Here is a 15,000-nt window from a genome sequence, read left to right on the forward strand (position 1 = left end):
TGTGTCTCCCCTGATGATGTGATTATTACACGAAAGTGCACATGGGAACTTTTCGTGTTTCATTTTCCCCTTGGACTCATAGGAATATATATATATATATATATATATATATATATATATATATATATATATATATATATATATATCAATTTGGATGACTTTGTCATGCATGTCCACAGATATGATTGATAATTTTGAGTAATGTTACGTAATGATTATAGGAGTAAACTTGCAAGTAATATACATATCCGTTTTCGTCATTATAAGTCTTCCGCCTCACTTGTTTGTAAAGGTGATAAAAGATGGGATGAAATTTGATACTGTTGATGTTTTCTCTCGAAAATAAAAATGGGATGAGGGATTTTTAGATTTTTTATTTTCCCTGTCTTGATTATTATCGCCTTTATACTTTTTCGTTTTATATACTTTTAGAATGTTTCTTCTTCCTATCTACTTCGTATTTTCTCTTCGCCGCCTCCTGTTTTCTTTGTCCGATTTTTTTATCATTTTTCTTTATTCTTCTGGTATCTATGTTCCTTCATAAATGGCGCTCATGATTATTTTTCGTTCAGGTATCAGTAATTATATATTACCTCTTCCCCATAGACAGGTTTCTGTTATGGGACGTGGGAAGGACAGATAACACAAGACCTGATGGTCTATGACCAGGTTATCTGCTGGAGGACAGTACATGGGAAGGACAGATAACACAAGACCTGATGGTCTATGACCAGGTTATCTGCTGGAGGACAGTACATGGGAAGGACAGGAGAAAGGGGGGGGGGGGGGGTGTATCGCGGGTAGGAAGGGAGAAAAGCAGGCAGTCCTCTCTCTCTCTCTCTCTCTCTCTCTCTCTCTCTCTCTCTCTCTCTCTCTCTCTCTCTTTCAGTGACACCACGACAGCAGAACCCAAGTGAATTTCGACTCCCCCTGCTTGGTACCGTGCTAACCTAACCTAACCTAAGCGATACCTAATCATTGATCATCGATCCTGGAGGCAGAGCGAGGGGAAACAGTGGCTATACTTGGGTCATGGGTGCATAGCATTGATCATGGGCGCTGTGCAAGGATTGCATAGCATTGATCGTGGGCACTGTGCAAGGATTGCATAGCATTGATCGTGGGCACTGTGCAAGGGTGCATAGCATTGACCATCAGGTTTGTGCAAGGGTGCATAGCACTGATCATAGAAGTTGTGCTAGGGTGTATAGCATGTATAGGGACACTTCCAGACTGTATAGCATTTATGGGTGACACTTCAAGACTGCATAGCATTTATGGATGACACTTCAAGACTGCATAGCATTGACCGTGGGACGACAGGTACGATGCTAAATACACAGCACATATACAGTGGTCATTGCAAAGTTGCACTTCGTTAATCACCTTCAGGTTGCAGAGCATTACGTCATGCGATGCAAAGAACAGTCCCGTCTTTGATGGATATTTTCACACAATTGCGGAAATTGTATTCTGTATTTATCTGTTATTACATACCATTTTTTTTTTTCAAAATTTCTTTTTTAGATATTTTGAATTAAACTTCGCTGCGTTTATGCGTTTTGTCATTTGCTATTTCGTTGAGTGATGTTGAATTTATGGATTTTGTGTACTCTGTATGATGGAGGAGAGTATGATATAACATGATGATGATATGTGACATAAGAAAGGTATGTTATAGTATGATAATGTTATGTGGTTATAGGAGAGTATGATATACCATGATGATATGTGATATAAGAAAGTTATGTTATTGTATGATAATGTTATGTGGTATAGGAGAGTATGATATTTATGTGATGCAGGTATGATATAGCATGATAATAATGCTATGTGATATAGGTATGATATGTATAGCATGATGATGCTATGTGATTTTAGGTATTATATTCATAGCATGATAATCTATTTGACATATGTAAGTATGATATAGCATGATAATGCTATGTGTTATAGTTATGATATATATATATATATATATATATATATATATATATATATATATATATATATATATATATATATATATAGCAAAATGATGCTATGAGATATAGATAAGTATGATTTAGCACAATAATGCTATGTGATTAGGTATGATATATATAGCATAATAATGCTATGTGATAAAGGTAAGTATGATATTTTAGCATAAAGTTATGTGATATAAAGTGTCATGTATATAGTATGATAATTTCATGTGATATAGGGAAGTGATATATAGGATTTAAATGATGTCTTGAGGATGATTCGCTGTTATAACATATATTCCTGTTTTGATATAGTTTATTTAAATAAAAGACTAATTTTCCGTACTAAATTTTGAGTTTTTTTTATTGTAAAGCTTAATAGGAATTGTTATTATGTGGTATATATTGTCATATACCGGTATATCATGACGTTGCGTATATATATATATATAGGCACTGTAGTATAATGAGACGCGTGCGTACATGAGTCCTGGAAGGCGTAGGCGCGTCTCGTTGTCTACGCTCGTCTCGTTTTCTCTTTGGTGACGTAATTTTTTAATCCCGTTTTCTGTCGGGTCGTTTCTTACACACCGACCATCCTTTTTCTCGTTTTCTTTCACACCCCCACGTCCATTTCTTAACAGATATTATGGCAAGTATATGTCGGAGACACTGCCAAGTGTCGTATTTTTTTTTTCTTTTCACTTTATCATATTTATGGGACTTGAATTGATTGTGTTAATCGGGAAAAGCGCCGATCATTCTCGTCTGTTGCCCAGGTCATTTTTGCGTTATAATAGTGTACATGTACGTGTGTCTGTGTGGTGTGTGTGTGTCTGTGCCTGTGTGGTGTGTGTTTGTGTGTGTGTGTGTGTGTATCTATGTGTATCTGTGTGGTGTGTGTGTGTCTGTGCCTGTGTGTGTATTTGTATCTATATGTATGTGTCTCTGTGTATGTTCTGTGTCTGTGTTTTCGTGTGGTGTGTGTCTGTGTGATGTGTATGTGTGTGTATGTATCTATGTGTGTGTCTGTGTCTGTATGGTGTGTGTGTGTGTGTGTGTGTGTGTGTGTGTGTGTGTGTGATGCGTATGTGTGTGTGTTTGTGTGGTGTGTGTGTGTGTGTGTCCAGAGACTATGTATTAATCTTGTCGTTTTCTCTCTCTTCCTCTTATGTTTACACTAGACATCTAGAATTACTGTGTTGAGAAATGACAGTTTTCTGAAGAATCACTTCAGAAGGACGATGATGTTAGGATGGGCATGACTGTGGTCTTCTTCGTCTCGTAGTTTTGAAAGAAAAAAATAAATGCCAGTGATTTTTAGATCTCTCTCTCTCTCTCTCTCTCTCTCTCCACACACACACACACACACACACACACACACACAAACACACACACACACACAGACGTAGCTGCTCGTAACTCCACTCCTCCCCCTCCCCTTGCTCCCCCCCCCCAAGGCAAGTTTTACGCGCATACCTCTCCTTATTTATAACTACTAAGGTGCCCCCTCCTCACCCCACCCACCCTCACCCCCACACACCCCCTCTTTTCTCCCCATACCCCACGTCTCACACTGCTCCCTCCCTCCCTCCCCCCCTTACCCCCTCCCCTCCCCTCCCTCCTCCACGTACTAATCTCAAGCCAAACATATTAGCCAGCTGGTTCGCCAGCCCTGTAATACAAAACCTCACTTTACCTTCTAATTTACCCCCGGGGTTCTGTGAGCTATAGATCGCTATCAGGAAGGTGGGGTCATGCGAGTCCAGTGGGGGGGGGGGGGGGGGTCGCCCGTCGCCCCTCCCCACTCACTCTCTCTCTCTCTCTCTCTCTCTCTCTCTCTCTCTCTCTCTCTCTCTCTCTCTCACGTACGATGATTACCGAGGCGAAAGGTTGCCCGCTAACGACTCGAAAGATCCCGGACACACACACACACACACACACACACATATATATATATATATATATATATATATATATAGAGAGAGAGAGAGAGAGAGAGAGAGAGAGAGAGAGAGAGAGAGAGAGATGACTATGGTCGTTGTTTTAAGTCTGTGTGGTTCTTGTTTCATAAGGTAGTTTGATAACGGGGGTGGGGGGGGGGGGGGTTGGTGGCTATACGAGGTCGTTGGGTGTCGATTAGGAAAACGGGATGGAGGAGGTGAGGAGAAGGGGGGAACGAAAGTATCGTATGCGTGCATAGAAAATGGCCATATGCTTGGCTATTCCCTTTGAAGGGAAGTGGGAATAAATGTCCCAACCTCGCTATGCTATAGACAATATGGCGCCCGTTGCTCTGAATTGCCGAATTTATTTATGTTTTCTTCCCGCTGTGTTTCCCCCCCAACCCTCTTCCTGTTTTCTTTACGTGTGTGTGTTTGTGTGTGTGTGTGTGTGTGATTTATTCGGACTGCTTTTGCTTTGATGAATTTTTTTGTGTTTGTTTGTTTTTCTTATCTTTTTGCTTTTTGTTCACTTCTGTCTTTAGTTTTAGATGTGTCTGTTTTTGCTTATGTTTTTGTCATTTTGTTTATTATTATTTCACATGTATCTTGACTTATAGCTTCGATTCTTTATATATATATATATATATATATATATATATATATATATATATATATATATATATATATATATATATATATATATATTGGAAAGGATCACAATTTTCCGTGTGATCAAGATATTCTTATGAGTCCACGGGGAAAATAAAACACGATAAGTTCCCAAGTGCACTTTCGTGTCATAATCACATCATCAGGGGAGACACATGAGAGAAGTATAACAGTCAGTTGATATACATCGAAGAGACGAAGCTAGGACGCCATTTGGTAACCATGTGATTATCAGTTCGTTACGAGGCATTAACAATAAAGTGATTACTACGTGACGGAGGGGGGGGGGGTGACGGGCGTCACACCCTCAAACTCACTTCCCCTCCTCCCACTTCCCCTCCTCCCACTTCTCCTCCTCCCACTTCCCCCTCCATGTGAACCCATTATCTTGACCCGGACGCTAGTGTGTGTGTGTGGGGGGGGGGGTTATGGTAGCGGGGAACCAACCATTGCTTACTCGGTATCAATTCGAGGGTTAAACTGCCTGTTAGGCAATGATCTACATTGAAGGGTTTCTGATTGGCGAAGATTCAGATATAGTCAGAGGTTTCTATTGGCCAAAGACTGAGTTACGTTTTAAGGGTTTCTGTCAAAGATTGAGTTACGTTTTGAGGGTTTCTATTTACCAAAGATTGAGTTACATTTTGAGGGGTTTCTATTTGTCATAGATTGAGTTAAATTTTGAGGGTTTCTATTTGCCATAGATTGAGTTATATTTTGAGGGTTTCTATTTGTCAAGATTTGAGTTACATTTTGAGGGGGTTTCTATTTGTCAGATAATTTTACATTTAGTGGTTTCTGATTATCATAGATCATGGGTTTTTAACTGATAAAGCTTTGTTTACATTCAGTAGTTTATTTATATGGCGTAGATCAATATACATTTCTGGTTTTCTAATTGGTAATGACCAAATTATATTAATGGGCAAATATATTTCTTTCTATGTATATTATTGTTATATTACTTTTGTCTGTGTGTGTATATATATGTATACGTTGAGATGTATAGGTATGTATATTTCCGTGTGTGGACGTATATGTATATACATGTGTATGTGGGTGGGTGGGGCCATTCTTTCGTCTGTTTCCTTGCGCTTCCTCGCTAACGCGGGAGACAGCGACAAAGCAAAATATAAATATCAATAATATATATTTCTTTCATATATATTCGCCATTTCCCGCGTTAGCGAGGTTAGCGTTAAGAACAGAGGACTGGATTTTTTGGGGCAATGATATATTTCACCAAATCTTTTTTTATAACATAATATGTCGTCTATTATATTTACCCAGGAATATGTCCCAAGTCATAGGAATTTATATGTAACTTGTATATATATATATATATATATATATATATATATATATATATATATATATATATATATATATTTCTCTCTCTCTCTCTCTCTCTCTCTCTCTCTCTCTCTCTCTCTCTCTCTTTTATTCTTAAATTTGTTATTTCCCCTCCCCCCTAACGGACAGTTGACCTTCCGTTGAAGTATGACCCTTTGCCTTCTACTTTTGGACGAAGTAGTTAGAGGCTGATTTAGGTTGATAAGTTATGAAACTAGGTGCAATTACACGCGGGTCGTGTTGTTAACCCCCTTTGAGCAACGACGGGCCGAACCCTTTGAAGAACAATGGTTCGTTTCCTTGAATGTGGTTGGTGACCTTGCTGGCTTTGTTTGACCTTGACACCCCTCTCAGAGGTCAGGTCAAAGAGACGTAACTAACTAGGTCATCATACCCATGAGTCGTACCGTCTCGTTCAAGGGTCGTACCGTCGTGTTTCAAGGGTCATGCCGGCGTGATCTAGGGTCGTTCCGTCGTGCTCAAGGGTCGTTCCGTCGTGTTCAAGGGTAGTACCGTCGTGCTCAAGGGTCGTTCCGTCGTACTCAAGGGTCGCACCGTCGTGTTCAAGGGTCGTACCGTCGTGTTCAAGGGTCATGCCTTCGTGTTCAGGGGTCGTACCGTCGTGCTCAAGATTCGTACCCTCGTGCTCAAGGGTCGTACCGTCGTGATCTAGGGTCGTACCGTCGTGTTTCAAGGGTCGTACCGTCGTACTCGGCGGGTTTGCCACGCCGTGCTAAACGTGGGCAACCCAACCGCACGCGGAACTCACAAATCAGCAACCACCCCCCTCCCACCTGGTGGGCATTCGAGGAACTAATTGCCTTTCCTAATACGTATCCTCCCAAAATATCGCCCATTATGAAGTTAGCTTCGTATCTTCAAGGCACACACTTTGTTTGCTCGGTGTAATTTGCACTCAAGGAGGCGTCGCTAAACATAGCGGGGCGTTTTACCTGCCATCTGGCGGTGAGATACGGAAGTCGTTGGTCTGCCATCTAGCGGCAGTAAAGAGAAGTGTTCGCCCCGCCATCTACCGGCTGTAAGATCAAGTACAGGTATTCTGGTCGTGTTATTGTCGTCTGTATATAGAGATGATAAAATGGACCACAAGGATGATATTGATGATAAAGCAACTGATAACGTTGATTTTAAAGGGTATTTCACTCTTAAGATACAGTGGCAGTTTTTAAGGACTTTGAAAATGTTTTCGTTATGATACGTACATTGAGAAAGAGACAACATATATATATAGAGAGAGAGTGACACATAGCTTTCTATACACGACATAAACTCCTTCATTTCCATCACACTTCCCTACACTCGTCATCTTCGTCGTGCCATCATCATCATCATCGCTACACCCATCATCTTCACTACTACACCTTAGTGTTGATTGTGTTCTTCCTCACGACAACCTCATCTTCACTACTAGGCCCCCTTCCCACCTCATCGTTCCTCATCATAGAATAGATGATCACAGGAAACTCCCCCCCCCCCCCTTTTTATGGGAGGGGTTGGTGTCTGTTCCACCTCAGCTTCGAGGCTGCACTCCCAAGTAGGAGCAGGGAGATGATGGGCTGCTTGGGGGAGAACCAGATTGGGAGGAGGAAGGAAAGGAGGAGGAGGAAGAGAAAAGCGAAGAAGAAGAAGAGTAGGAGGAGGAGGAGTGGAATCCACAGAGCCCCAGGACAATCGTAAAGAAAACGTCTTCGTCTTCCTCAAGGATCTAGTGGTGGCCGGGGCTGGGGTCTTCCACCATCAGGAGGGGCAGGTCCCGCTGAGAGACGACCTCCTCCAACAGGAAGGTCTGCAGGTAACACAGGGCCTCCTGGGAACTCAGGCCATCCTCCTGGAGGACGCTGTAGACTCCCATGAGCACGAGGGCCACGCTCACGAGCTGGTACTCCTACGAGTCGACGAGGAAGTAGTAGATTAAGAAATCCAAAGCTTTGATGTAGACATCCTCCTGTAGCTCTTCGGCGAAGTGGCGCATCTCGGCGTTGCTCAGCTCCGACAGGAGGCTGTCGGCCACGTCGGCCATCAGCGGGGTTATGGAGGCCAGGGACGCATCGGCGTCGCGACAGATCTTGTCGCAGCCTCCGCCGATGACGCCCCGGAGGCGCTGCCCAGCGCGTACAGTCGCTGCTCTCACGCGCAGGACTTGACTCTCGGCGTCTGCCGTCAAGCTTCGACGCAGGTTCAAGTACAATGCCTCTTTTTTGGCCATTATAATTTGCTATGATGGGGTTTATTATTATGCCTGAGGGGTCTCCGTTTCCCCCCTTTTTTTCTGGGGGGGTCGGAGTGGAAAACAGAACGTAGATGGCGCGAGGAGGGTATAGATGGAGACGCAAGGAAAAGGGGGGCTCAGAATTCAGAGAGTGAGGGATAAAAAAAGGTTTTTAAGAGGGACGGTTTCATTCCTTAAACACGACGGGCCTGTTCTTGAGAACGATGGTTCGATCCCTGGGTATATGAAGGTTGCACGACCCTTGGATGATATGTTGGGTCGTTTATATACCTCTAATAGTCGTACCGTTGTCGTGCTAAAGGGTCGTACTGGTGTACGCAAATATCATACCATCATGCGTAAGGATCGTACCATCGTACTGAAAAATAGTACCGTCGTACTTAAGGATCAGGATCGTACCGTCGTACTTAAAGACCGTACCGTCGTACTTAAAGATCGTACCGTCGTGCTTAAAAGATCGTTACGTCATCCTCAATACATTAAACTTATAAAGTTCACCTGTTCTTTATGTAATGAACAAAGATCACCTGTTCTTTATGTAATGAACAAAGATCACCTGTTCTTCATATAATCGTCGACAGTATTGATGGATGTCAGATTTGATGATGAACACAACTTCATATTAGAAACAAAAAGGTTTAGTGATTTATATTGGAAGTATTATATAAACACCCTGTTGTAATTACTGATATTATAATTACAATTTGTACATTATGAGGAGAGAGTTGTACACTTACGTTACCCTCGTCTCTTAACCTTCTGTGTATGTAGTGTATTTAGTCCCATATGTGTATGTAAACAGACACGCCAGCCTAAGACAGGTGTGTGTGTGTAAGGCAGGTGTGTTAATAGGAAGCAATCACCACAGGTGTTCTGTCAGAGAAGATCATTCAGTAGATGGAGGACCACATAAGTATGCAGGTGTGATGCAGGTGTTCGACGTATGTATACATATGTAGAGAGAGAGAGAGAGAGAGAGAGAGAGGATACGGTCGAAAATAATCAAAACTAATATGAAGGTTTTGAGAAAAACATTAGCCATGTTTATAGACGAATTACTAGTAGACAGAAAATGAAATAGATATTTCATATATATATATATATATATATATATATATATATATATATATATATATATATATATATATATATATAAGATTATATAGGGAAGTTTACCACAAGGTAGCGAGCGGCGGTGGTGGTAAAGTGGTAAGTGTGGCTGCCTTCTGATCCAGTGACGCCAGTTCGATTCCCAGCCAATACAGCGTAATTATCTTTTTACAATCACTTCTGTTCATCACTCATAGCTCGCTTTAGAAAGTTATATATTAGTTGTAGTGTGAGAAAAGTTATATATTACTTGTAGTGTGAGAAAATATATTTTTTCAATTGGGAAATTGAAGAATATGTTGTGACCGTTAGATGTGTTAGAAATATGAGAAAAGTGAATATCCGACGAGGATGGGATTCGAACCCACGCACGGAGACCGTATTGGATTAGCAGTCCAACGCCTTAACCACTCGGCCACCTCGTCACACGTTTTCTACCGGTAGTTAAATAATTACATTGAAAGTAACCCTTTTTATATATATATATATATATATATATATATATATCTTTTTTTTATCTCATTCGTCTGAATATTTTTTTTAAAGTAAGGCTTTATATTTTATAGAATATTACGAATGTATGGATCAATTTGCATACTCGTTAAGATTCAATGTATTACATTTTTCTTCGTAATTCTTGCTATACGAAAATAGTACTTATAGTACATTAAAAGGCGAAGAATAGTACATGTATTTGTACATACATATCGTATTTGATTACTTTGTCGTAATGATCACGTATGTCATATTCTGTCATGTTTGTTGACACTGGCACGCGTGACACTGTGCCTAATAATGTATACATATCACCTTTGATATAAACATGGTAGCGGGTTTGGTATACATGAGTGGTATACTTCATCTTTTGGCATAGATGACAGCTCTGATGTGTCACGTGTTATGTGTGTCATTTTTTGTATATATGTGCCACCTGTCATGTGTCATTTATGGTGTGTGTGTGTGTTTGTGTCAACAGTATCATATGTATCTTCTGTAATGTGTCATATGTCGGGTGTCATCCTGTTATATATCACCATATATGTGTGTGTCATTTCCGGCACCCGTCACCTATATATTATAGACATGGTGTGTATATGTCACATATGTTTCATTATTGTATACGTGTCACATAGTGTGTGTGTGTGTGTGTGTGTGTGTGTGTGTGTGTCATTATTAACATACCTGTCATCTTTCTCATATATCCTCACTGTCATATATATGTCATATATATCATATAAGTGATATATAATGTGTCATATGTCGTTTCAGGAATGCGCCTTTGGTGTGTCATTACGCGGGTCCCCCACCCTTCACTTATCGGAAACCATATTCATTTATTTAACTATTTATTTCTTCCTCTTTTTATTTTTTTGTCCTAAGGGTTAGTGATGAAAGTTTCTCTGGTATATACTTTTTTTTTTTGTATTGTATCGCTGACGTGTCCCATTTTCCATTTTCTGTATGACTACCATTATCATTAGTACACCTTGGGAAAACATATATGCATATATATGTTTAGGAAAATGGAATTTATATCATCTTGCACAAAATAACCCAAGATTTAGTATAATGAAGAGAAAGTATATAAGAGAGAAAACGGAGTTTTCGGTATCTTCGATTTGATAGATGGGGTAGAAATTCGGGAGTATAACCCGCGTGTGGAAGTGTAATATTTACCAAACAAACTGTTATTACCGTCGCCAGATGTCACTAGTGGCGTGGCCTGGAGTCCTTTAATCCAAGGCTAGAGAAAATGGAGTGTGGGGGACACCACACTATGTCTTAGTTATGTAAGGTATAGACTATTCGTCTTGTTCAGCAATATATATATATATATATATATATATATATATATATATATATATATATATATATATATATATATATATATACTTTGTCACTGTCTCCCGTGTTAGCGAGGTAGCGCAAGGAAGTAGATGAAAGAATGGCCCAACCCACCCACGTACACATGTATATACATAGATTGCCCTTGCGCATATACATACCTATACATTTCAACGTATACTTACATATACATACACAGATATATACATATATACACATGCACATATTCATACATGCTTGCTTCATCCATTCTCGCCGCCACCCCGCCACACATGAAATGACACCCCGGTATATTGACAAAGCAGAAACTTTGGGTGTTTGAGGTATGGGGAGAAAAAATATATATGTTTTCGTGGTATTGTTGATTGGAATTTCTGTTGTGTTTATAGGAAAAAAAAACTGTTTGTGGTTATGGTAAATTTTTTTTTATTCCTTTATAGCAAGAAATGTTTCTGTGAAGATGTTTGTTAATAACGTTTTTGGTGTTATGGTCAAGAAACGTTTTTTGTTATGACAAACCCCCCCTCTTTCTTCTTAGGGTTATAGCGAGAAACGTTTATGGTTGTATGGCAAAAAACGTTGCATGGCAGTAAGCCTCCTTCTTAGAGTTATAGCGAGAAACGTTTATGGTCGTATGGCAAGAAACGTTGCTAATATCTAGAGATGTGTCTGGTAGTATGGCAACAAACGTTGCTAATATCTATAGATATGTCTGGTAGTATGGCAAGAAACGTTTTTGGTCTTGTAGCAAGTAACATGTCTGGTGTGAAAATAGGAAACGTTTATAGTGTTGTAAAAATAGAGAATGAAACATTTCTGATTTTATAGCGAGAAACATTTTTTGATCGTTTAGAAAGAAACATTTCTGGTGCCATTGGAGGAGGAAACGTTTAAGGCTTATAGCGAAAAACGTTTTTAGAGGGTGGTTATTGCAAGAAACGTTTGTTGGTTTACCGCGAGAAACAGTAAAATCGTAAAATAAATTTGCTGGATTTTGTTTTTTATATATAAACCTATGACCAAAGGGGGTCGTGCTTAAGGGTCGTATCCTCGTTCTCAGGGGGTCGTACCGTCGTGCTCGAGGGTCGTGCAGTCGTCCGAACAGCGACAAACGTTTGATCCCTCTTAGCGTGAGGCTAGGAAAAAAAAACGTCTTTCTTGCATGGAGAAGCGAGTATTACCACGTGGTACTACGTCATGCGGTAGACGTCTGTTACTGGGATTGGAAACTACGTATTATGTCTCCTTATCTTGATCTAACGTCTCATGTGGCGTAGAGTGGATTACAGCCGCTAGATGTCTCTCAACGCGTCACTATATATATATTGTGGTGATCCCTCACAAAGCGTGGATTAATAAGAGTGGATATATATATATATATATATATATATATATATATATATATATATATATATATATATATATATATATATATATTTTCATACTATTCGCCATTTCCCGCGTTAGCGAGGTAGCGTTAAGAACAGAGGACTGGGCCTTTATATATATATATATATATATATATATATATATATATATATATATATATATTATTTTCATCCATTGTGTTTTCATTTGTTGAGAACGGTTAGAATTACGAAAAGTATGATTTTTATTGACAACACACACACACACACACACACACACACACACACACACACACACACGATAGATGTTCCATGAAGGTCGTACAGTGTTTTGATTGCTGTCACAATAGAGTGATCAAATTGTTGTGTGTTGCTCTGTAGCTAAAATTGTAAAGAGCAATTTATAATATAACTGGCTTCCTGGCTGTATATAACTGGCTGTTTGAACTTGACTGTGTGGGTTTGATTTCTCAATTAAACTGCACGTGAAAGGTAATCATTGGGAAAGACTGGTCGTGTTTTAAACTGGTACAAGATTAAGCAATTAGAACGAGTGATTGGGTTTTAAACTGTTTTAAGGTGACTGAATGTTTGCTTCGTAGATAACTGTTTGATTTTCCCCTGCAGTTTATGATTCAGTATATCAGTTTGAATTGAGAAGGAATTGGTGGGGTCAATGATCGTTTTAAGCACAGCGCGTTACTGTATGCTTGGCACTGTACGGGGGTTAATTACCCTTGACCTCAAGCACCAAAGCGAGCTCGAGGTAAACCATCGTTAGGGGCGAACCAGGTTGGTTGGAAATAGGAAGGAGGTTGACCTTAAGGTCATTTAGATATAGTAGTTAAAGTTCGAGTAGTAGAACTTGACAATGGCTGTGTTCCTTCGTATGATTCTGTTCCGTGAGGAGGCAACCACCATCGTAGGAGAGAGAGAGAGAGAGAGAGAGAGAGAGAGAGAGAGACAGACAGAGACAGATCCTACTTGCCTACAAGAGAAAGGCCTGAGAGAGAGAGAGAGAGAGAGAGAGAGAGAGAGAGAGAGAGAGAGAGAGAGATCCTACTTGCCTACAAGAGAAAGGCCTGAGAGAGAGAGAGAGAGAGAGATCCTACTTGCCTACAAGAGAAAGGCCTGAGAGAGAGAGAGAGAGAGAGAGAGAGAGAGAGAGAGAGAGAGAGAGAGAGAGAGATCCTACTTGCCTACAAGAGAAAGGCCTGAGAGAGAGAGAGAGAGAGAGAGAGAGAGATCAGACACAGAGCCCTAAGAGATCACAAGGGTAGGCAAAGAGAGATCACAGAGACAGAGAGATCAGAGAGAGAGAGAGAGAGAGAGAGACACGAGAGGAGGGAGGGAGGTGGGTGTGTGAGGGTAGGTAGACACGCCCCCCCCCCGCCCCCCTTGCGTCTCTCGCTTTGACACTTGGCTTTGCCTCAGGCCATACGAGATCAAAGAGCCTTAAGCCCCTTTGACAGGCAACGAACGGGTGACACGCCATGAAAGTGCATATGAAGTATTGTCACAAAGCTAGATCCACATATGTTGATGACAACCGGCGAATATTATTATCATTATCGTTATTATTATCATCATTATTATCATTATTAAAACGACCCCCACCCAACGACTCTCCTTGCTGTGTCTGCTTAGAGCGAAGCACCGTCATAATGAAATGATACGAGTGCTTTCATATAGTTATGTGTATATATATATATATATATATATATATATATATATATATATATATATATATATATATATATGTATATATATATATATAGCCTTTGCTGAAACCCTAGGGTAATTGTGGTAATTGTGGTGGTTGTGGTTTTGGTGGTGATTAGGATAAGGATAGGTGGTTGATGGTGGAGTTTGAGCATAGGTGTGGTTCATGTGGTGGAGCTGGTTCCCTACTTTTATCCTCGTGGTGGACATGAATTCGATTGAATAATGATAAGAACTTACACTAAACATAAGTTAATACGAGGTAATTGATATATTTAGTTTCAGAGACACTTTTGATTTCCGGCAGTGAAGTGTGGTGAAATGATAAGATTTTTAAAATGCTTATAGTAAAATGATTTTGTCAGTATTTGTGTAAGGTCGCTGAATGATGAATGAATATAATATGTGGTCGCAAGTTGTTTGGAAAGTGAGGATGAATGGAGAGACCTTGGAGGAAGTAGAGTGTGTTTTTTTGTTTGTTTAAGGTACTTTGGAGTGGACATGGCTGCGAATGGAAGCGTTGGAGTTAAGGCGAGCTATAGGGTGGGTCAGGGGGCGAAAGTCCTGGGAGCACTGAGAATGTTTGTTTGGAAAGAAAGGTTAGTCTTTGAGAGCAATATGATGACTTAACTCAAGCATAGCGACGTATTCCATGAGCTATAGGGTGGGTCAGGGGGCGAAAGTCCAGGGAGCACTGAGAAATGTTTGGAAAGAAAGGTTAGTCTTTGAGAGCAATATGATGACTTAAGCATAGGCGACGTATTCCATGA

The 15,000-nt window shown here is 40.2% G+C and overlaps 1 long non-coding RNA gene and 1 other non-coding gene across 7 annotated transcripts in view; one reads left to right on the top strand and one right to left on the bottom strand.

Annotated features, from left to right (window-relative positions):
- Positions 1-15,000, top strand: part of LOC139751866 (uncharacterized) — a 288,051-nt gene that overhangs the window by 40,590 nt on the left and 232,461 nt on the right. The window lies entirely within an intron of this gene.
- TRNAS-GCU (transfer RNA serine (anticodon GCU)) lies at positions 9,640-9,721 on the bottom strand. The gene has a single exon. It is a non-coding gene; the product is annotated as a tRNA-Ser (tRNA).

This window comes from Panulirus ornatus, chromosome 12 (genome assembly GCF_036320965.1).
Source record: "Panulirus ornatus isolate Po-2019 chromosome 12, ASM3632096v1, whole genome shotgun sequence".
Classification (NCBI taxonomy): Eukaryota; Metazoa; Arthropoda; class Malacostraca; order Decapoda; family Palinuridae; genus Panulirus; species Panulirus ornatus.